The 22,800-nt window shown below is 46.1% G+C and overlaps 1 long non-coding RNA gene across 1 annotated transcript in view; it reads left to right on the top strand.

Annotated features, from left to right (window-relative positions):
* Positions 1-22,800, top strand: part of LOC135054953 (uncharacterized) — a 36,324-nt gene that overhangs the window by 8,910 nt on the left and 4,614 nt on the right. The window contains exon 2 of the long non-coding RNA XR_010243601.1: positions 13,023-13,100. This is a non-coding gene — a long non-coding RNA (uncharacterized LOC135054953). The remainder of the gene's footprint in view (positions 1-13,022; positions 13,101-22,800) is intronic.

Genomic DNA, 22,800 nt, shown 5'->3' with positions numbered 1-22,800 from the left:
ACTTTGTCTACCCAACCCTGTGTGTGTGTGGAGTGTTTGGGGTCTCCAGTTAGCTATGTCCAGGGACTCTGTGTCATATGCAGCTGAGGATATGTCTTCTCAGGATGATCTCATTCCATGTAATCAGAATTGCACTGTTATCATGGTGCGCATAGGCACCCCCTAATGTCTGACAGCCCGATCTCAAATGTCTGATGCAGCGATAGCCGAGCAGGCTTATTACTGTCCTCTCTGTGTTGCACCCTGTCAGGACTGCATTACTGACAGGATGCCTGCGTTAATCAAGGATGTCACTGCCACCGGCTTTCAAACTCCCGCCTCCACCTCCATGTACAAAAACAGCGTGATGTGATGTGATTACGTCATTCTGCTCGCACGCCCACCCGTCACACGGCCACCTCTCTCCTTCTATGCTATGCTATGCCAACACCAGCCACTGATGAGGATCAGCATGCAGCCAGCGTTCCTCTTAGGAAGACAAATTCAATACTGGCAGGCGGTCGGCAGCAACATTGACACGTCACTCGTTTCTCCAGCAGCAGCAGTAACTAGTCTGCGACTGTCAGTGAGTGACTGACTTGTAAGTAAGCTGCTGCAGCTTGCAGGGGAAAGAGAGGGATGAGGAGGAGCAGTGTAATTGCAGTGAGTGCCATCAGGGGTGTTTGGTGCATACCACAACATCTGACAATGTATCTGCTTTATTAGGATTGGTACAAGGGGGGTAATTCTGAGTTGATCACAGCAGGAACTTTGTTAGCAGTTGGGAAAAACCATGTGCACTACAGGGGAGGCAGATATAACATTTGCAGAAAGAGTTAGATTTGGGTGGGGTGTGTTCAAACTGCAGTGTAAAAATAAAGCAACCAGTATTTACCCTGCATGGAAACAAAATAACCCACCCAAATCTAACTCTCTCTGCAAATGTTATATCTGCCCCCCTCCCCCCCCTGCAGTGCACATGGTTTTGCCCAATTGCTAACAAACTTGCTGCTGCGATCAACTCAGAATTGCCCCCAAGGGTGGATATTTTATATTGCGTTGTCCGTCAATAGATGGTGCTAGACACGCCCAAAAGGCGGTGCTAGACACACCCCTCCGATGGTGCACCCCCTAATAAAATGTGCTGCGCATGCCTATGACTGTTATAGCGCAGATACCAGCAAGGGAGCCTGAATGGTTATCCTCTATCAAATCTATGATTTCTCAGATTTCTACTAGGGTTGCTCAGAATGAATCTGCAACTCAGGTTTTACAGAATGCTATGGCAGTTTGGTCTGGTTCTGTTACCTCAGGGCCCCCCTCTGTGGGTTCCCACAAACGTGCTGTTGCCCAGATCATGCAAGACGACACGGATACCGATTCTGACACTGCAGACAGTGATGGTGACGTGCTCAGGGGGGCCGCATCTCTTGCAAAAGGGTTGAAGTTGATTATAGAGGCTATTAGAGATGTGTTGCATATTACTGATACAACACCTGAACAGTTTGAGGAGGCTTACTTCACTGATAATAAGAAAGCCTCGCTACCCTTTCCTGCGTCCAAAGAATTAAGGGGGTCATTCCAAGTTGATCGCTCGCTTACTAGTTTTAGCAGCCGTGCAAAAGCTATGCCGCCGCCCACTGGGGAGTGTATTTTAGCTTAGCAGACATGCTAACGTTTGTGCAGCCAAGTTCTAAAAAAAAACTAGTTTGTGCAGTTTCTGAGTAGCTCTGAACCTACTCAGCGCTTGCGATCACTTTAGCCTATTCGTGTCCAGATTTGACATCATACACCCGCCCAGCGAATGCCCAGCTACGCCTGCGTTTTTTCAGACACCCTGCGTTTTTGCAAACACTCCCTGAAAACGGTCAGTTGACACCCAGAAACGCCTCCTTCCTGTCAATCTTCTTGCGGCCGTCAACAAATGCCTTTGTACCTGTATGTCGCGCGTGCTCATTGCGGTGCATATGCATGCCAATTTTTAGCCTGATCGCTGCGAACAATGGCAGCTAGCGATCAACTCGGAATGACCCCCTAAATGCTATTTTTGAAAAAGCATGGGAGAAAATTCCAGATCCCTAGGAAGGTTCTGGTTGCTTTCCCCTTCCCCTTCCTTGAGGATAGAAAGAAATGGGAAAACCCACCCATAGTGGACGCATCTATATCCAGACTCTCGAAAAAAGGTGGTTTTACCTGTCCCAGGATCTACCTCCTTGAAGGAGCCAGTTGATTGCAAAATTGATACTACGCTCAAATCCATATACTTCAGGGGCGAAACTATGTCCCACGATTGCCTGTGCATGGATTTCCAAAGCTATAGTAAAGTGGTCAGGCACGTTACTTGAGGATTTGGATACGTTAGAAAAGAGTGAATTGTTTCTCCGTAACATTCAGAATTCTGCAGATTCTATGGTGGAATCCATGAAAGACCTGGGTTCAATGGCTGCAGGAATTTCTTCCATGTCCGTCTCAGCTCGTCGAGGACTGTGGCTGCCCCAGTGGTCTGCCAACATGGAATCCAGGAGAGGTGTGGAGACCGTACCCTACACGGGTCAGGCTCTCTTTGGGGAAGCATTGGATGCGTTGATCTCCACGGCTGCAGCGGGTAAGTCTCCTTTTCTTCCCTCAGCAGCTTCTGCTACGAAGAAACCTTTTTCTTCACCTGCATCTCAGTCGGGTTACTCAGTCCCTCCTGAAATACAAAACACGGGTTACTATTCGAACCTTTTCGTGGTGCCGAAACCGGATGGTTCGGTCAGGACGATACTGAACTTAAAATCACTAAACCCCTTTCTGAGGGAGATCAAGTTCAAAATGGAGTCTCTAAGGGTGGTGATATCAGGTCTGGAAGAGGGGGAATTCCTGGTATCCCTGGATATCAAGGATGCGATATCACAGATGCAGGTATAGACATGGCAGTAGGGGATATTTCCGGGTTCCAAAGCTGAAACACTTATGAAAGTCCAATTGTTACCAGTCGAAGCTGAAGTGGAGATCGTGCTAGTGGTCAAATTGTATATGGCTCAACGCGTTTTGCTGAACTAGTGGCTGCCAGCTTCCTTCTGTTTCGACTGGTAACAATTGGACTCCTGTGCCTCCATTGGACTTTCATAAGTGTTTCAGCTTTGGAACCCGGAAATATCCCCTACTGCCATTTGGATCCACAGCTGGAATTGGGATCCTTTGGGGACTACACCTGCAAGGACTGGGTAAACACTGCACTTTAAATTAACCAATGGCTATGATGAGGAATGAGCCCTAACCAGATTTTGCGCATATTAATATGAGAGAGAACAAGGTGGTCATTTACAAATATTTCTCTGTCATCTACTCAGTTTAGACAGAGAACTGTGACAACATAATCAAGACAGAGAATTGTCATTCACTTCTTTTAAATTATCTATTATACAGTTTTATTGTGTATCTAATAAATTGTTGACAAATTTAAAGTTTTGGTATTGTCCCTTATTGGATCAACAGCTGGCGCCAGTATATATATCTATATCTTTAGGCAACACATATTAGGGGCTGACCCCCCTATACTGGCTGCCGTTGACAGCGCACTCACCATCCTTTTACTTGTAATCCTACTAGTATGATGACTACTCCTTTGCTTCCTTTCATCTCAGCTGTATTGTGTACTGAGAACTGCGATGCTAATTGTTAAATCAGGTATGGTTCGCAAAGACTGGCGTATAGCGGAGGTAGTGCTGATATTTAAAAAGGGGAGCAAAGCTGAACCAGGTAATTATAGACCAGTTAGTCTTACATCTATAGTGGGAAAAGTATTGGAAGGTATTCTAAGGGACAGTATTCAAAAGTTCCTTGAAGCAAATAAGGTCATTAAAAGGAACCAACATGGATTTGTGAAGGACAGATCATGTCAAACCAACTTACTTGGCTTTTATGAAACAGTAAGTACGAACCATGATCAGGGTAAGGAGGTGGATGTAATCTTTTTAGACTTTGCCAAAGCTTTCGACACTGTGCCACACATGCATCGTATCTACAAACTACAAGAAATAGGGCTAGGGAGCACAATATGCACTTGGGTCAGTAATTTGTTAGATAATAGGGAGCAGCGCGTTGTGGTCAATGGATCATTTTCAAATTGGACTAAAGTACTAAGTGGTGTGCCACAAGTGTCTGTACTTGGACCACTTTTGTTCAACATTTTCATCAACGACCTAACTGTAGGTCTAGAGAGCATGGTATCAATTTTCGAAGACGATACCAAATTGTGTAAGGTTATAAATACTGAGGGGGATGCTGAGTCTCTTCAGAACGACTTAACTAAACTGGAAGCATGGGCAGCAAAATGGAGAATGAGATTCAACACCGACAAGTGTAAGGTAATGCACTGTGGGTGCAAGACCAAAAATAACACCTACATACTAAATGGGGTAATATTAGGGGATTCTGTACTGGAAAAAGACTTAGGGGTTCACATAGATAACAAATTAAGCAGCAGTACCCAAAAGTAGGAGTGCAGCAAAGAAGTCTAATAAGATATTAGCATGCATAAAATGGGGAATTGATGCAAGGGACGAGAGTATTATACTCCCATTCTATAAATCACTAGTGAGGCCTCATCTTGAATACGGAGTGCAATTTTGGGCACCATATTACAAAAAGGATATCCTGGAGCTAGAAAAGGTTCAGAGACTGGCAACCAAACTAATCAAGGGTATGGAGACGCTGGAATACGAGGAAAGGCTTGCAAGGCTAGGCATGTTTACATTGGAAAAGAGGAGACTAAGAGGGGACATGATCAACATCTGCAAATATATAAGGGGTCAATACACAGAGCTTGGGAGGGACCTGTTTTCTATAAGATCAGCACAGAGAACATGTGGTCACTCGCTTAGGTTAGAGGAGAGGTGTTTCCGCACATTGAGGCGAAAAGGTTTTTTCACAGTAAGGACAATACGTGCAAAAAACAAAAATGGTACCAATACATACAACCAAGCGCATCACAATTGGAAGATTTTGTAGTCAAACGCCCACTGTACTTAATTATTCGTTCTCATGAGTTTTGGAACAGATATCCCAAGGAAGGAAATAGAAAGTGCATATAGTGAAGCACAGTTAAATAAAGTGCATCCAGTTAAGCACACTAAAACAAATTGATTCACAATCACATCAGATAAAAAGACAGCATAAAGTGCAAATGTATATAATGGCAGATGAAAAGACCACAAAAATGGTCATAGCAGCAGTTTACTAATATAACACAAAGTGCAATGTGTATAATGGCAGTGATAGTAGTAGTAATTAACACAATGGCAGTGTGTTAAACCACAACTGGTCTGTTCACCCAGGGAGTCCAATCTAGACAATTACCGGAAATCGGTGTAAAATGAGCATGTAGGTTGAAATCTTTATCCACGGCAACCACGACACCTCTTTAGCCTTTCGTCCGGTACACAGTCCAAGATCTCCCAGGGTCAGTCAAATGGATATCTCTTCAAACGGTGGAATTAAAATTTCTCACTTGGAAGGTGGTCATGTTGTTGGCCTTGGCATCTGCACAAAAGCCCCTATCTGATTTTCCATGTGGATAGAGCAGAATTGAGGACTCGTCCTCAATTTTTGCCTAAGGTGGTTTCATCGTTTCATATGAACCAACCTATTGTGGTACCTGTGGCTACGGGGGACTTGGAGGATTCCAAGTCCCTTGATGTTGTCAGGGCCTTAAAAATTTATGTAGCCAGGACGGCTCGGGTGAGGAAAACAGAGGATGTGTTTGTCCTGTATGCAGCCAACAAGGTTGGCGCTCCTGCTTCTAAGCAGACTATTGCTCGCTGGATCTGTAACACGATTCAGCAGGCTCATTCTACGGCTGGATTGCCGTTACCAAATTCGGTGAAGACCCATTCCACTAGGAAGGTGGGCTCTTCTTGGGCAGCTGCCCGAGGCGTCTCGGCATTACAACTTTGCCGAGCGGCGACTTGGTCGGCTTCAAACACTTTTGCCAAATTCTACATGTTTGATACCCTGGCTGATGAGGACCTCATGTTTGCTCAATCGGTGCTGCAGACTCATCCGCACTCTTCCGCCCGGCCTAGAGCTTTGGTATAATCCTCATGGTCCTTACGGAGTCCCCAGCATCCTCTAGGACATAAGAGAAAATAAGATTTTAAACCTACCGGTAAATCTTTTTCTCCTAGTCCGTAGAGGATGCTGGGCGCCCGTCCCAGTGCGGACTAAATTCTGCAATAGTTCTGTATATAGTTTTTGCTTACATAAGAGTTATGTTACAGTTTTGATCAGTCTCGGGCTGATGTTGTTTTGTTTCATACTGTTAACTGGTTCGTGTATTCCATGTTATACGGTGTGGATGGTGTGGGCTGGTATGAATGTTGCCCTTAGATTAACAAAAATCCTTTCCTCGTACTGTTCGTCTCCTCTGTGCAGTTTCTCTAACTGAGGTCTGGAGGAGGGGCATAGAGGGAGGAGCCAGTGCACACCCATTCTAAAGTTCTTTATAGTGCCCATGTCTCCTGCGGAGCCCGTCTATACCCCATGGTCCTTACGGAGTCCCCAGCATCCTCTACGGACTAGGAGAAAAAGATTTACCGGTAGGTTTAAAATCTTATTTTTTGCACCACTCTGTCGCTGTTTGGCGACACTCGTGCGCATTGCGGTGCATATGCATGCGCAGTTATTCGATAATCGGCTGCTGTGCGAATTCACACAACAGCGATCCGGTCTGAATCGGGCCCTATGTCAGAATAATAAAGGAGCGGTGTATATCCTTGTAGTACAGTATATAGCTTTTCTGATAATGTGAAATTGGTTGGAATATAACCTGAATTTAAACTAATCAGTTGGTCTTGGAAACACTCAGGTGAGTCCCGATATAGATGCTGAATGAGGTTCAAAATGTTCAACAAGTATCAGTATTTATTTTGAGGGCAATTAAGGTTGGTATAAGGGAATCCACAGTACTTCATGAGATGTAGTCGTCAGCTAGTGATAACATGTAGGGCTTATACACAGAGCATGATACTGTAGCTCAGCTGGAAAGTGTGATGAGACAGCAAAGTCTATTTACAGCTGGTAAATGTGGTGACTGACTAAGCCCGTCTGGAACTGGTGTGGATCCAAGCTGGCAAATACTCAAAGATTTGCTTGTAGGCAGCTACCCCATGATGGAGTAGCCTTAGAGTGCTATTCAGTGAAAAGAGTGGAGAAGTGAGCCTGTGGAGAAGTTTCCCATACGCAATTCCTGGAACATTGAAGATTTTTCCTATCTGCGCCAGGCAAGGTCATCCTCTATTCTTGCGACACAAGAGGCTGGACGTGGTCATCGCTGATTTCAGAGTCCCTCCTTAAAAACGCTTGGGCACGCCTGCATTTTTTTCAGACACACCCAGAAAACGGACAGGTTTCCGCCCAGAAACGCTGGCTTCCTGTCAACCACACAGCGGCTGCATTGCAATGTGTACAGAATGTCGTTATTTTTACTTGCGCGTGCGCAAATTTTGCAATCCTTACTGAATAAGGTCCTTTGTTCAGAACCCCTGGGACACCCCGCTTAATGACTAATTAGGCATGTAGACGTTTTTAATTATGTTTAAATGGCCAATAAAGACTTATCATTTTTTGGTTGAAAAAATGCAAAATTATGGAAATTGGGGATACAAGGCATGGGACAGGTATATTGGAGTGCTTTATAAGTGACAAGTGTTTTTAGGCTTGCCGGTGGTAGTAATCGTGGGTTTTTTTGTTTTGTTTTTTAAGTAACTTAAAATTGCCAAAATATATACTTATAACCATTTTTACGTACCCCACATTTATTTTGCAGTAAAAAAAAATAGCTGTCTATAATTTAAAAGAAAACTGCATATAAAGAGAGGGATGTAATGCCGTCCGAGTTTGCCGAAGGTGCGGGATTCCGGCCAAACTCAGACTTGTCTTGTAAATGGCTTCCGCTTTTAAAAAAAAGTCCAAGTACGGTCAGAATCCCAAACCTCCGGCAAACTCGGATGGCATTACATCCTTCTGTATATCTATTTGACACAATTTAAATACCCCCAAATCTTTTCTTATTATGACCATTAAGATTTCTATACTGTTTTCCTATTAGTTTGGGATTTTTGGGGATACAGACAGATTTCCTCAATTTTCACCTACACTTTTCACACAAACCTGTGGAAAGCCATATTTTGCTTTAGTTTTTGTACGATTGCCACATTCTAATGTCCAGAACAGGACTCACTCCCTAAAAATCCTGCTGTTTTACACACAGCTGCACTACCTGGGTGTGATTGCTCTGGAGTGTGTGAAGGATAAAAGGATTGTGGGATCCAGTGAGCAGAACTTAACAACGCTGACCAGCAGCCGGACTATAGCTAGGTGTGGTGGGGCATAGCTAGTGTCAGGAAGCCATCTCATGTCAACAAATGTGCAGTTATAACATTTTTGAAGAGTAAAGAAAGCATCTGACTAAGCGGGTCATTCCGTCCCGATCGCACGCTGCAGTCTTTCACAGCGGTGCGATCGGGTCTGAACTGCGCATGCGTCACGACCGCAATGTGCAGGCGCATCGCTGCCCGGCGATGGGAAACGCCGGGCAGCATGGGACCTTACGAAGAACGCGATCGCGAGGTGATTGACAGCAAGAAGGCATTTCTGGGTGGCAACTGACAGTTTTCTGGGAGTGCTGTGGAAAACGCAGGCGTGTCCAGGCGTTTACAGGGCAGGTGTTGGACGTCAATTCTGGGACCTGACAGACTGAAGTGATCGCAGTGGCTGAGTAAGTTCAGAGTTACTCAGAAACTGCACAAAAACTTTTTGCACAGCTCCTCTGCACAAGCAATCGCACACTTGCTAAGCTAAAATACACTCCCCCATAGACGGCGACTATCTGATCGCACGGCTGCAAAATACTGCTACTGTGCAATCAACTCAGAATTAACCCCTCACGAATTACACAGGTTCTGTGGCTGGCTGAATACAAGCATGCATTTCACCTGGTTGTAAGCAGCCACAGAACCTGTGTAATTCATGAGTGTCCCAGGTTAAAGCGATAATATGGTCAGCCTAACTAAGGCAACCGGTGTGAAGAGGCATTCCTTTGTAAGCAGATTCTTACACTGCAATACGTTCAATTGCAGTAAATTACTAATTGGGTTCCCCCCGTATCGAATTCCACCATCACCTGCCCAGTCATCCTAAATGCGTGCAAGAGCTTCACCTGCAGGTAGCCGTTAGGAGACTTTGTGTGAGCTGGAGGATGGCGCCTGCTTACAGACCAGGTTGCCTGGGCACAACCAGATGCAGATACATAGATCATTGAAAGGGGCGACAAAAAACAGAAGTCCCAGTCTGCACCAGGAACCAGAAAGAGCCTTCATGCTGTAGGGTGCTGCAAGTTGGGCAATTTTGAACATTACACTTTCCACTTGCAGTGATTGGAGATTAGTTGTGCATGGGTGGATATTGCTGGTCAGTGCCTTCTTGCAGGTACTGTAGTGGCGTGTGAACACCTTGTTGGAGACATAGGAGCAGCCATACCTAAAAACATACTCAGTGATCAAACTGCCATCAAGTACTGGCTTTCCCAGAGGCCTGCAGCAAGGTGTTTGCCATGACTAGTTGCCAGGAGTCATTGGGGAAGGTGAGGACCATACAAGTGGACAGTGTGGACTAAACTATAAATTGTAATCGGTCTCGTGACTCCCATCATTCAACCTCTACTGCTGAGTCCCCAGTCTGTCTCTGTGGATAGCCATTTTGCTGTAGTCCTTTACCCAAATTGGATAAGGAGGACGCCAGAAGACCATTGGTCATTTAGGGTGACATAACAGAACAGCACAATAGATTGATGGCCAGTGTGTGGTAGAAAAAGGATACTGCACCATGTGCGAATAACTGAGACAAAGAAACAATTTGGAAAACTATTATAAATGACAAAGTGTAAACCTAAGATTTGGCAGATAAAATGTTGTTTATATAATGTCACAATTTCGAAGCACTGTACAGAGAATATTTGTCATATCGTTCCCTGATTCATCAGAGCTTCCAGTCTTGGGGGTCTATGTACTAAGCCTTGGAGAGAGATAAAGTGGATGGAGATAAAGTACCAACCAATCAGGTTTCTTTGGGCAACTTCTTCACTTTATCACCCTTGAAGAGTACAATAAAGTTGAAACAATGCAGTGACTTCATTATGTTTCTGTGACCCATGCTCTGCTATATTTGTGACCGAGAGCATTGTCTTTTTATACGATCATAAAAATGACTTTAACACGACTGAGATGAAATGCTTTCTAAAAGAAAAGATCAAAGTGCAAAACCTTCAATCTATTTTCTTACATGTTTCACAGGAACAGTGTGAAGCTACTGCTAGTTCAGGGATAGATGTTACACAAGTAGAAGCAGACAGTTCAATTAATGGCGACTCTTTCTGATTGCTGGAACATACACCTGTTAGCGGTGCTTCATCAATAATATCTGAAACTGGTGACAGTGAATCCAATTCTGCCAAATTGTTCAGGAGATCCAAAATATTAATAGGCCTGAACTTGAATTACCCCCCACCCACACACACACACACAATGTTAGTTGATAAAACATGAACCCTTGCCAAGACAATGACGCTGATTTTCACCACTCAAGATAGACAAGTTGCTGTAGAATGATTCACAATGAAACGTCCTAATGGTAAATGTATGAGGTGTGGCTATTAAAGAGACTGATGCTGTATTTTCCGTGTCATTATATTATGCACATTTTAACTCTGTCCCCCTTCTACGTACTCCCCTTCTGCATCCGCACACCGCTGCATTATTTTCCATTGGTCAAGCCATGGTGTAGCTCAATATCTGTCAGCTGTTTCACCAGCACCGTCGTTTTCTGCTATACCTCTGTAACTGATGCAAAACAGGATCCCAGAGTACAGTTTTGACTTTAGGGAAAAGAAAGAAGTCACATGGTGTTAGGTCTGGTGAGTATGGAGAGTGCTCTAGCACTGCAATCTATTTATTGGCCAAAAACGTCTTCGCAGAGAGAGCTGTGTGTTCTGATGGAAGATGAAACCATTTTCCACAACTCTGGACACTTTTTCTGATTCTTTCCCACAAAGTTTCTAGAACATTTTTGTAGTTCATAATTTTCTACATCCTCACAATCATCACTAAATGTTTTGTGTCACTCAAACACACATGACATATAATATACCCCAAAAGCCTCGGTTAGCATGCAGAATGATTCAGTGGGCATTATTTTCAAAAAAACACAACTTATTCCGACACTGTGTTACAGCAAACTATCTATGCAACTGGGGTGAAAACTTGCAAAACCGCTTTGGGATAGTAACCATCATGCTGTATGGTTTATTTTTTTACAAGTACAGTCTCATTAGTTCGGGTGTGGATCATAGGGTCGACAGTCAATAGTTCGACCACTATTGGTCGACAGCGACTAGGTCGACACCTGAAATAGGTCGACATGGTCTTTAGGTTGACATGGAATAGGTCAACATGGAAAAAGGTCGACATGAGTTTTTTATATTTTTTTGGTGTCATTTTCTTCATAAAGTGACCGGGAAACACCAATTAGTGCACCGTATCGCTTCACTCGCCATGCTTCGGGCAAGCTTGCTATTCCCAATCGTAGCCCACATGGATAGTAAAGTATGAAAAAGTAAAAAAAAGAAAACATTTTTTAAAAAACCCATGTCGACCTTTTCATGCGTCAACCTTTGCCATGTTGACCTAGTGACCATGTCAACCTAATGCATGTCGACCTAATAAGTGTCAACCTAAGTGCTGTCAACCTAAAGACCGGATCCCATTATTTCATAGCCACACCTCATATCCTCGGATTGATCAGGAGTGGTTATTTTTTCTAAGATCAGCAAACCTTTATTTTGCATCTTGCCAGCTAAAAGAAAGGATAATTAATATGGAAATACTTGACTTGCCATGAGAAGTCACCTGACCATTGTAAACACTCTTTAAATTGGAAATCCATGGAAGGATGGATGAACCGTCCTGATTGTTCTAACCTTGCTCTACAATGAGCCATTCAAGATGGCAATAAATTCTTTAAACAAGTTTACAACAAAAAAATAAAATGAAGTAATCCCAATAGAGAGCGCTATATCTTGACTCAATAAAAGGGCACTAGAACCCTAGCTAAATGTGAAATACAATAAATGAACAATTGTAGTATTACCAATAGAGGGTGCCAAACCCTTATTCTAATATGTTATACCGAAGTTAGTTGCAGTTAAATTAATACCCCTTTCACACCGCACAAATAACCCGGTATCGACCCAGGTCAGCGTGCGGTGTGAAAGGGGCATAGCCGAAATCCCAGGTCACCTGACACGCCAATACAACCCGGGAATAAAGTAGTGTTCAAGCTCCCCCCCCCCCCCCCCTTTGCTGCGGCTGCTCTCTCCCAGCACCGGTGTACATTCACCCCCTTCATGGGGAAGACATCGCTAGTCAGGATCCATGAGCAAGCGCACTGTCCCTTCAGGAAGTCATCGCATAGACCTTGTGAAGATGGCGCCACTTGCATTCGAATAGCCCACAGGCTAGTATGTGCCAACACCATCTGAAGATGGTGTTAGTTATCGGGACCAGGCTCCGAAAGGCTTGGTGAATCTCACAAGTAGTAGAAAAATCTATGGGGTTGCGAAAATGGGGGACCACAGCAGGTATCTCCAATATCTGCTATAATTTCACCCAGAGCCCCCCAAACATCTAGAGACTACTAGAAAAACAGGTATCCCACAAATTAATTTTGATAAATGCGCCCCTATTTAATTTTGTAATGTTTGGAGTGTGTGATCTTATACTGAGCTGTTCTTGTGAGTCGCGCCACACTGGTATGTAAAATAAAATGACTATTCTTATTGGAGAAGGGCAAAGATCCTGTGTAGACTCTTCTTCTGTGGATTGTGATCTATTTGCTCTGTACTTAAAAAAAAAAAAAATCTACAGTTACTTTTATTAATTTAAGCTTCAGATACAAAATGGACCTATATTAGGTATTATCGCTACTTAATTTGTAACCTGTTTCAGGAACCGATGGAATCACGACCACAGAACGTGGAAAATGTTACAATTCCAAAGGTTGTGAAGCATGATCCATTATTGCGGGTAAGTGGCCCTCTGTTTTTTATAAGCCTATAAAGGATTAATGACAACAATACCTCCCGAACAGTCCAGATGAGCACTGGGCAACCCAGGTTTTGGCTGCTGGTTTTAAGAGGCGATAATATTAGATACAAAACCAGGCATTTTGTATGTAAAGGAAATAGTTGTCTTCAACACAAGTGTACCTTCTATACGAGTTTCTGGAGTAGTGGTACACTCCCATTAGGGTAAATTCCAATCCTTCCCAAGGCGCTTATCCACATGATTTATACCTTTTTTACACTAAAAACTGTGTGTCGCATCCGGGAGCCTGACACGAGTGCTACCCGGCTGCGACCCACATCAGGCCCCTTTTCCCACTTCAGTCACCAACCCAGCACATTGCCGGGTCGGTGACGTCGCCGATGACGCAGCAGGGGGGGGTGGCGCTTGGAGATCACATGATCTCCAAGCGCCGCCAGTACATTCAGTGTAAACGGGAAGCCAGGTCAATGCGACCCGACTCCCGTATACACAGCACAGGTTTCCCGGGATGAACCAGTGTTTAACCGTGCAAACTACCCGTGTTAGAATACTGGGTCACTCGACATGGATTATTCCAACTTGGCCCTTTTACACCAAACAGCAACATGGGTTATGCACCTTCATGTGCAATAACCTGTATTATATACTGGCGGTGTAAAAATAAGAATTTACTTACCGATAATTCTATTTCTCATAGTCCGTAGTGGATGCTGGGGACTCCGAAAGGACCATGGGGAATAGCGGCTCCGCAGGAGACTGGGCACAAAAGTAAAAAGCTTTAGGACTACCTGGTGTGCACTGGCTCCTCCCCCTATGACCCTCCTCCAAGCCTCAGTTAGGATACTGTGCCCGGACGAGCGTACACAATAAGGAAGGATTTTGAATCCCGGGTAAGACTCATACCAGCCACACCAATCACACCGTACAACTTGTGATCTGAACCCAGTTAACAGCATGATAACAGAGGAGCCTCTGAAAAGATGGCTCACAACAATAATAACCCGATTTTTGTAACAATAACTATGTACAAGTATTGCAGACAATCCGCACTTGGGATGGGCGCCCAGCATCCACTACGGACTATGAGAAATAGAATTATCGGTAAGTAAATTCTTATTTTCTCTAACGTCCTAGTGGATGCTGGGGACTCCGAAAGGACCATGGGGATTATACCAAAGCTCCCAAACGGGCGGGAGAGTCCGGATGACTCTGCAGCACCAAATGAGAGAACTCCAGGTCCTCCTCAGCCAGGGTATCAAATTTGTAGAATTTAGCAAACGTGTTTGCCCCTGACCAAGTAGCTGCTCGGCAAAGTTGTAAAGCCGAGACCCCTCGGGCAGCCGCCCAAGATGAGCCCACTTTCCGTGTGGAATGGGCTTTTACAGATTTTGGCTGTGGCAGGCCTGCCACAGAATGTGCAAGCTGAATTGTACTACAAATCCAACGAGCAATCGTCTGCTTAGAAGCAGGAGCACCCAGCTTGTTGGGTGCATACAGGATAAACAGCGAATCAGATTTTCTGACTCCAACCGTCCTGGAAACATATATTTTCAGGGCCCTGACTACGTCCAGCAACTTGGAATCCTCCAAGTCCCTAGTAGCCGCAGGCACCACAATAGGCTGGTTTAAGTGAAAAGCTGAAACCACCTTAGGGAGAAATTGAGGACGAGTCCTCAATTCTGCCCTGTCCGTATGAAAAATTAGGTAAGGGCTTTTATAGGATAAAGCCGCCAATTCTGAGACACGCCTGGCTGAAGCCAGGGCTAACAGCATTACCACTTTCCATGTGAGATATTTTAAGTCCACAGTGGTGAGTGGTTCAAACCAATGTGATTTTAGGAATCCCAAAACTACATTGAGATCCCAAGGTGCCACTGGAGGCACAAAAGGAGGCTGTATATGCAGTACTCCCTTGACAAACGTCTGAACTTCAGGAACAGAAGCCAGTTCTTTTTGGAAGAATATTGACAGGGCCGAAATTTGAACCTTAATGGACCCTAATTTGAGGCCCATAGACAGTCCTGTTTGCAGGAAATGCAGGAAACGACCCAGTTGAAATTCCTCTGTAGGGGCCTTCCTGGCCTCGCACCACGCAACATATTTACGCCAAATACGGTGATAATGTTGTACGGTTACATCCTTCCTGGCTTTGATCAGGGTAGGGATGACTTCATCCGGAATGCCTTTTTCCTTCAGGATCCGGCGTTCAACCGCCATGCCGTCAAACGCAGCCGCGGTAAGTCTTGGAACAGACATGGTCCCTGCTGGAGCAGGTCCTTTCTTAGAGGTAGAGGCCACGGGTCTTCCGTGAGCATCTCTTGAATTTCCGGGTACCAAGTCCTTCTTGGCCAATCCGGAGCCACGAGTATAGTCTTTACTCCTCTCCTTCTTATGATTCTCAGTACTTTTGGTATGAGAGGAAGAGGAGGGAACACATACACTGACTGGTACACCCACGGTGTTACCAGAGCGTCCACAGCTATTGCCTGAGGGTCCCTTGACCTGGCGCAATATCTGTCCAGTTTTTTGTTGAGGCGGGACGCCATCATGTCCACCTTTGGTTTTTCCCAACGGTTCACAATCATGTGGAAGACTTCTGGGTGAAGTCCCCACTCCCCCGGGTGAAGATCGTGTCTGCTGAGGAAGTCTGCTTCCCAGTTGTCCACTCCCGGAATAAACACTGCTGACAGTGCTATCACATGATTCTCCGCCCAGCGAAGAATCCTTGCCACTTCCATCATTGCCCTCCTGCTTCTTGTGCCGCCCTGTCTGTTTACGTGGGCGACTGCCGTGATGTTGTCCGACTGGATCAACACCGGCTGACCCTGAAGCAGAGGTCTTGCCTGACTTAGGGCATTGTAAATGGCCCTTAGTTCCAGGATATTTATGTGAAGTGACGTTTCCATGCTTGACCACAAGCCCTGGAAATTTCTTCCCTGTGTGACTGCTCCCCAGCCTCTCAGGCTGGCATCCGTGGTCACCAGGACCCAATCCTGAATGCCGAATCTGCGGCCCTCTAGGAGATGAGCACTCTGTAACCACCACAGGAGAGACACCCTTGTCCTTGGAGACAGGGTTATCCGCTGATGCATTTGAAGATGCGATCCGGACCATTTGTCCAGCAGATCCCACTGAAAAGTTCTTGCGTGGAATCTGCCGAATGGAATCGCTTCGTAAGAAGCCACCATCTTTCCCAGGACCCTTGTGCATTGATGTACTGACACTTGGCCTGGTCTTAGGAGGTTCCTGACTAGGTCGGATAACTCCTTGGCCTTCTCCTCCGGGAGAAACACCTTTTTCTGTACTGTGTCCAGAATCATCCCTAGGAACAGCAGACGTGTCGTCGGAATCAGCTGCGATTTTGGAACATTTAGAATCCATCCGTGCTGTCGTAGTACTACTTGAGATAGTGCTACTCCGACCTCTAACTGTTCTCTGGACCTTGCCCTTATCAGGAGATCGTCCAAGTAAGGGATAATTAAGACGCCTTTTCTTCGAAGAAGAATCATCATTTCGGCCATTACCTTGGTAAAGACCCGGGGTGCCGTGGACAATCCAAACGGCAGCGTCTGAAACTGATAGTGACAGTTCTGTACCACAAACCTGAGGTACCCTTGGTGAGAAGGGCAAATTGGGACATGGAGGTAAGCATCCTTGATGTCCAGAGACACCATATAGTCCCCTTCTTCCAGGTTCGCTATCACTGCTCTGAGTGACTCCATCTTGAACTTGAACCTTTTTATGTAAGTGTTCAAGGATTTCAGATTTAAAATGGGTCTCACCGAGCCGTCCGGCTTCGGTACCACAAACAGCGTGGAATAATACCCCTTTCCCTGTTGTAGGAGGGGTACCTTGATTATCACCTGCTGGGAATACAGCTTGTGAATGGCTTCCAATACCGCCTCCCTGTCGGGGGGAGACGTTGGTAAAGCAGACTTCAGGAACCGGCGAGGGGGAAGACGTCTCGAATTCCAATTTGTACCCCTGAGATACTACCTGCAGGATCCAGGGGTCCACTTGCGAGTGAGCCCACTGCGCGCTGAAATTCTTGAGACGGGCCCCCACCGTGCCTGAGTCCGCTTGTAAGGCCCCAGCGTCATGCTGAGGACTTGGCAGAAGCGGGGGAGGGCTTCTGTTCGTGGGAAGAGGCTGTCTGCTGCAGTCTTTTTCCCCTTCCTCTGCCCCGGGGCAGATATGAGTGGCCTTTTGCCCGCTTGCCCTTATGGGGACGAAAGGACTGAGCCCGAAAAGACGGTATCTTTTTCTTCTGCGAGGTGACTTGGGGTAAAAAGGTGGATTTTCCAGCCGTTGCCGTGGCCACCAGGTCCGATAGACCGACCCCAAATAACTCCTCCCCTTTATACGGCAATACTTCCATATGCCGTTTGGAATCCGCATCCCCTGACCACTGTCGCGTCCATAATCCTCTTCTGGCAGAAATGGACATCGCACTTACTCTTGATGCCAGAGTGGAAATATCCCTCTGTGCATCTCGCATATATAGAAATGCATCCTTTAAATGCTCTATAGTCAATAATATATTGTCCCTGTCCAGGGTATCAATATTTTCAGTCAGGGAATCCGACCAAGCCACCCCAGCACTGCACATCCAGGCTGAGGCGATTGCTGGTCGCAGTATAATACCAGTATGTGTGTATATACTTTTAAGGATATTTTCCAGCTTCCTATCAGCTGGTTCCTTGAGGTCGGCCGTATCAGGGGACGGTAACGCCACTTGTTTTGATAAGCGTGTGAGCGCCTTATCTACGCTAGGGGGTGTTTCCCAACGCCCCCTAACCTCTGGCGGGAAAGGGTATAATGCCAATAACTTTTTAGAAATTAGCAGTTTTTTATCGGGGGAAACCCACGCTTCATCACACACCTCATTTAATTCATCTGATTCGGGAAAAACTACGGGTAGTTTTTTCACACCCCACATAATACCCTTTTTTGTGGTACTTGTAGTATCAGAAATGTTCAAAACCTCCTTCATTGCCGTGATCATGTAACGTGTGGCCCTACTGGAAAATACGTTTGTTTCCTCACCGTCGACACTGGAGTCAGTGTCCGTGTCTGTGTCGACCACCTGAGGTAACGGGCGCTTTAGAGCCCCTGACGGTGTTTGAGACGCCTGTACAGGTATTAACTGATTTGCCGGCTGTCTCATGTCGTCAACAGTCTTTTGTAAAGTGCTGACACTATCACGTAATTCTTTCCATAAGACCATCCAGTCAGGTGTCGACTCCCTAGGGGGTGACATCACTAACAGAGGCAATTGCTCCGCCTCCACACCATTTTCCTCCTCATACATGTCGACACAACGTACCGACACACAGCACACACACAGGGAATGCTCTGATAGAGGACAGGACCCCACTAGCCCTTTGGGGAGACAGAGGGAGAGTTTGCCAGCACACACCAGAGCGCTATATATATACAGGGATAACCTTATATAAATGTTTTTCCCTAATATAGCTGCTGTATAATAAGATTTTACTTACCGATAAATCTATTTCTCGGAGTCCGTAGTGGATGCTGGGGTTCCTGAAAGGACCATGGGGAATAGCGGCTCCGCAGGAGACAGGGCACAAAAAGTAAAGCTTTTTCCGATCAGGTGGTGTGCACTGGCTCCTCCCCCTATGACCCTCCTCCAGACTCCAGTTAGGTACTGTGCCCGGACGAGCGTACACAATAAGGGAGGATTTTGAATCCCGGGTAAGACTCATACCAGCCACACCAATCACACCGTACAACTTGTGATCTAAACCCAGTTAACAGTATGATAACAGCGGAGCCTCTGAAAGATGGCTTCCTACAACAATAACCCGAATAAGTTAACAATAACTATGTACAATTTATGCAGATAATCCGCACTTCGGATGGGCGCCCAGCATCCACTACGGACTCCGAGAAATAGATTTATCGGTAAGTAAAATCTTATTTTCTCTATCGTCCTAGTGGATGCTGGGGTTCCTGAAAGGACCATGGGGATTATACCAAAGCTCCCAAACGGGCGGGAGAGTGCGGATGACTCTGCAGCACCGAATGAGAGAACTCCAGGTCCTCCTTAGCCAGAGTATCAAATTTGTAAAATTTTACAAACGTGTTCTCCCCTGACCACGTAGCTGCTCGGTAAAGTTGTAATGCCGAGACCCCTCGGGCAGCCGCCCAAGATGAGCCCACCTTCCTTGTGGAGTGGGCCTTTACAGATTTAGGCTGTGGCAGGCCTGCCACAGAATGTGCCAGTTGGATTGTGCTACAGATCCAACGAGCAATCGTCTGCTTAGACGCAGGAGCACCCATCTTGTTGGGTGCATACAATATAAACAACGAGTCAGATTTTCTGACTCCAGCTGTTCTTGCAATATATATTTTTAATGCTCTGACAACGTCCAGTAACTTGGAGTCCTCCAAGTCACTTGTAGCCGCAGGCACTACAATAGGCTGGTTCAGATGAAATGCTGACACCACCTTAGGGAGAAAATGCGGACGAGTCCGCAGTTCTGCCCTGTCCGAATGGAAAATCAGATATGGGCTTTTGTAAGATAAAGCTGCCAATTCTGACACTCTCCTGGCAGAAGCCAGGGCTAGAAGCATGGTCACTTTCCAAGTGAGATATTTCAAATCCACCTTATTTAGTGGTTCAAACCAATGAGATTTTAGAAAATCCAAAACTACATTGAGATCCCACGGTGCCACTGGAGGCACCACAGGAGGCTGTATATGCAGCACTCCCTTAACAAAGGTCTGGACTTCAGGGACTGAAGCCAATTCTTTTTGAAAGAAAATCGACAGGGCCGAAATTTGAACCTTAATAGATCCCAATTTGAGACCCATAGACAATCCTGATTGCAGGAAATGTAGGAATCGACCCAGTTGAAATTCCTCCGTCGGAGCACTCCGATCTTCGCACCACGCAACATATTTTCGCCAAATTCGGTGATAATGTTGCACGGTTACTTCTTTCCTTGCTTTAATCAAAGTAGGAATGACTTCTTCCGGCATGCCTTTTTCCATTAGGATCCGGCGTTCAACCGCCATGCCGTCAAACGCAGCCGCGGTAAGTCTTGAAACAGACAGGGACCCTGCTGAAGCAAGTCCCTCCTTAGAGGTAGAGGCCACGGATCTTCCGTGATCATCTCTTGAAGTTCCGGGTACCAAGTCCTTCTTGGCCAATCCGGAACCACTAGTATCGTTCTTACGCCTCTTTGCCGTATAATTCTCAATACTTTTGGTATGAGAGGCAGAGGAGGAAACACATACACCGACTGGTACACCCAAGGCGTTACCAGCGCGTCCACAGCTATTGCCTGCGGATCTCTTGACCTGGCGCAATACCTGTCCAGTTTTTTGTTGAGGCGAGACGCCATCATGTCCACCATTGGTCTTTCCCAACGGGTTACCAGCATGTGGAAGACTTCTGGATGAAGTCCCCACTCTCCCGGGTGAAGATCGTGTCTGCTGAGGAAGTCTGCTTCCCAGTTGTCCACTCCCGGGATGAACACTGCTGATAGCGCTATCACATGATTCTCTGCCCAGCGAAGAATCCTTGCAGCTTCTGCCATTGCACTCCTGCTTCTTGTGCCGCCCTGTCTGTTCACATGGGCGACTGCCGTGATGTTGTCCGACTGGATCAACACCGGTTTTCCCTGAAGCAGAGGTTCTGCCTGGCTTAGAGCATTGTATATTGCTCTTAGTTCCAGAATGTTTATGTGAAGAGACGTTTCCAGGCTCGTCCATACTCCCTGGAAGTTTCTTCCTTGTGTGACTGCTCCCCAGCCTCTCAGGCTGGCGTCCGTGGTCACCAGGATCCAATCCTGTATGCCGAATCTGCGGCCCTCCAATAGATGAGGACTCTGCAACCACCACAGAAGAGACACCCTTGTCCTTGGAGACAGGGTTATCCGTAGGTGCATCTGAAGATGCGACCCTGACCATTTGTCCAACAGATCCCTTTGGAAAATTCTTGCGTGGAATCTGCCGAATGGAATTGCTTCGTAAGAAGCCACCATTTTTCCCAGGACTCTTGTGCATTGATGTACAGACACCTTTCCTGGTTTTAGGAGGTTCCTGACAAGCTCGGATAACTCCTTGGCTTTTTCCTCCGGGAGAAAAACCTTTTTCTGAACCGTGTCCAGAATCATCCCTAGGAACAGCAGACGAGTTGTCGGCATTAACTGGGATTTTGGAATATTCAGAATCCACCCGTGCTGTTTTAGCACTTCTTGAGACAGTGCTAATCCCATCTCTAGCTGTTCTCTGGACCTCGCCCTTATTAGGAGATCGTCCAAGTATGGGATAATTAATACGCCTTTTCTTCGAAGAAGAATCATCATCTCGGCCATTACCTTTGTAAAGATTCGAGGTGCCGTGGACAATCCGAACGGCAGCGTCTGAAACTGATAGTGACAGTTTTGTACAACGAACCTGAGGTACCCCTGGTGTGAGGGGTAAATTGGAACGTGGAGATACGCATCCTTGATGTCCAAGGATACCATAAAGTCCCCCTCTTCCAGGTTCGCTATCACTGCTCTGAGTGACTCCATTTTGAACTTGAACTTCTTTATGTACAGGTTCAAGGACTTCAGATTTAGAATAGGCCTTACCGAGCCATCCGGCTTCGGTACCACAAAAAGAGTGGAATAATACCCCTTCCCTTGTTGTAGAAGAGGTACCTTGACTATCACCTGCTGAGAGTACAGCTTGTGAATGGCTTCCAAAACCGTCTCCCTTTCGGAGGGGGACGTTGGTAAAGCAGACTTCAGGAAACGGCGAGGTGGATCCGTCTCTAATTCCAACCTGTACCCTTGAGATATTATCTGCAGGATCCAGGGATCTACCTGCGAGTGAGCCCACTGCGCGCTGTAATTTTTGAGACGACCGCCCACCATCCCCGAGTCCGCTTGAGGAGCCCCAGCGTCATGCTGAGGCTTTTGTAGAAGCCGGGGAGGGCTTCTGTTCCTGGGAAGGAGCTGCGTGTTGCTGTCTCTTCCCTCGACCTTTGCCTCGTGGCAGATATGAATAGCCCTTTGCTCTCTTATTTTTAAAGGAACGAAAGGGCTGCGGTTGAAAAGTCGGTGCCTTTTTCTGTGGGGGAGTGACTTGAGGTAGAAAGGTGGATTTCCCGGCTGTAGCCGTGGCCACCAAATCTGATAGACCGACTCCAAATAACTCCTCCCCTTTATACGGCAAAACTTCCATATGCCGTTTTGAATCCGCATCGCCTGTCCACTGTCGCGTCCATAAAGCTCTTCTGGCCGAAATGGACATAGCACTTACCCGTGATGCCAGTGTGCAGATATCCCTCTGTGCATCACGCATATAAAGAAATGCATCCTTTATTTGTTCTAACGACAGTAAAATATTGTCCCTGTCCAGGGTATCAATATTTTCAATCAGGGACTCTGACCAAACTACCCCAGCACTGCCCATCCAGGCAGTCGCTACAGCTGGTCGTAGTATAACACCTGCATGTGTGTATATACTTTTTTGGATATTTTCCATCCTCCTATCTGATGGATCTTTAAGTGCGGCCGTCTCAGGAGAGGGTAACGCCACTTGTTTAGATAAGCGTGTTAGCGCCTTGTCCACCCTAGGAGGTGTTTCCCAGCGCTCCCTAACCTCTGGCGGGAAAGGGTATAATGCCAATAATTTCTTTGAAATTATCAGTTTTTTATCA

The sequence above is a fragment of the Pseudophryne corroboree genome, chromosome 3, assembly GCF_028390025.1.
Source record: "Pseudophryne corroboree isolate aPseCor3 chromosome 3, aPseCor3.hap2, whole genome shotgun sequence".
Taxonomy (NCBI): Eukaryota; Metazoa; Chordata; class Amphibia; order Anura; family Myobatrachidae; genus Pseudophryne; species Pseudophryne corroboree.
Note: the sequence above shows the minus strand (reverse complement) of the source record. Positions and strands in the feature narration are given on the sequence as shown.